This window comes from Meles meles, chromosome 15 (genome assembly GCF_922984935.1).
Source record: "Meles meles chromosome 15, mMelMel3.1 paternal haplotype, whole genome shotgun sequence".
NCBI lineage: Eukaryota > Metazoa > Chordata > Mammalia > Carnivora > Mustelidae > Meles > Meles meles.
Genome location: NC_060080.1, coordinates 77,270,643 through 77,272,962, shown reverse-complemented (window position 1 = coordinate 77,272,962; position 2,320 = coordinate 77,270,643).

Genomic DNA, 2,320 nt, shown 5'->3' with positions numbered 1-2,320 from the left:
CACCACCTGGAGATCATGACCTTAGCTGAAACCAAGAGTTGGATGCTTCAATGACTGAGCCACCAGGTGCCCCTCTGTACCCTTAATCTTAAGAAAAGACAGACACCGCTTCTTTCTGTTAGCCACGGTCTCAGAAGCCACCTGTCACACAGCCAAAGCTTCCAGAGGGTAGGACCAGGTCTGTAACACCAGTGATGCCAGAGTATCACCATAAAACTACAATCTAGTGAGTACCAGGCTCTGCTCTAAGCTCCTAATATGGCCTTCTGCTTTGTATCCATCCCTTACAGCCCTGCATCTAGGTATTATCCCCAGTGCACAGAGGACACTGAGGTCCATGGCTTACCCAAGGGATCTACTTTTATGTGGCAGCAGCGGGGGCCTGAACCCAAGTTTGTGACTCCAAGGCCCTTTGGTCAACTCTGCTACTCACGCAGCCCCAACACAGTCATCAAATACCTCCCTAAACCCTCATCCCTCCTGTGAAAAAGCACGGCCTTCTGCCATTTCCCAGATGGGAAGAAAGCCAGTTTGAGCCCATGATGGTACAGGCGATGTCCCACCTGTTCTCTCTCCAACACCCATGTCATTCTACACGAGGCCCCATGGGGTCCTTCATGCCTCCTGCGGAAAATTCTGGTGAGACCACCAGTCTCCTGGCAGGCCTTCATCTTGACCCTGGAGGACAGGACCAGTGAGGAGAAACTGGCTAGTTAAGCCTCTGAAATGGGGTCCTACCACCCAGGAAAACCCCCTAATCTCCAGGGCATCGCCCACATGAATTAGCTGGCTTTGTAGAGGGCTCCACAAGCACCAGCCTTGCTGAGTCACTTTCTCTAAAGTGGTGGCTGAGACAAAAAGGACCCAGGAAAGAAAGGCATAGGCTGTTGTGGAACTCCTGTGCCTCGGCATCAACAATTAACATGAGCAGCTGCCTCTGCTCACCGGGTCTGCATTGTGTGTCAGGCACGCTGTTCAAAGTTCACAACCCCCATCTCTGTAACCTTCATGACAACCCCCGGAGCTCCCTGCACCATCATTACCACCTCACAGACAAGGAGACAGGCATGAGGGGTGTGTAGAATGATGCAGCTCTGTGCTGGGGCCAACCTGGGGAGGACTCCCACAGGCTTGCTCTTCCCACTGCTGCAGAAGCAGCTGAAAACAACGGGTCAGTTTGCATTATGTAGAGTGGAAAAGCCAACCATAAAAGTCATTTGATTTTTAAATGGGTTATTCCTCAGGATAAAAACAGTTCCAGGGGCGCCTGGGTGGCTCAGTGGGTTAAAGCCTCTGCCTTTGGCTCAGGTCATGATCCCAGGGTCCTGGGATAGAGTCCTGAATCAGGTTCTCTGCTCAGCGGGGAGCCTGCTTCCCCGCCCCCCCCCCCCACCGCCTGCCTCTCTGCCTACTTGTGATCTCTCTCTGTGTCAAATAAATAAAATCTTAAAAAAAAAAAACAAAAACAGTTCCAAAAAATAATTTCCTAGAAGTTCAACATATTCCTCCTTCCAGGTGCCTGGAATGTGATGGAATGTTGTTAAAATAAGTTTCGGCCCATCAGCATGCCAGACAGAAACTGGAAGTAAGCTGTTCCGGGGCCCCAAAGGCTCCGTCACAACCCTAAGGAGAAGACATGTAACTCTCACTGTCCCAAAGTGGTTATTAAAAAAAAAAAAAAAAAAAAAGGCACAGGTGGGACATTTTAAATTACAGACTTTCAATGCAGGGGCCGTGGGGGCAGCGGGGGTGTCCCCCGACTACTCCCAAGTGTTTCAGCTACATATAATGACTTAACAAAGTGACTCATCACAAGTACCTACAAGGTGACTGACAGGCAACTGACCAATGAGGAAGGTATTCGAACCACTTAACAAAATCAGCACAACTTAGAATCTTCATTATTAAGAAGAGAAAAGCATTTATTGGCACCAAACCTGCAAGGCTCTTGGACACGCTCTACTCATCACAAGGCTGCCAAACTCAGTGCAGAAACTGAGGCTGAGTAAGTCACCTAAAGTCGTGCAGCACCAGAAACTGGATTCCAACCAGGTCTGACATCAAAGCCCACCCCAGCTTGCTGCAATGCTTCAGAACCTAAGCTTTGTAATGATCGATAAACTACATGCTTAACAATGTTTACACGTCTCTGTATGTTAGAATTCAGGGGAAAGGTTTTTAAAAATCACATACACAAGGGGGAAAAATAATGCTCTGGAGGCAAAAATATTCTGGATGCAGGCTGCCCAGCGTTCAAATCTTGGCTCCTCCACTTACAAACTATGTGACCTTGGACTCCTTTAACTCCCCTGTGCCCACA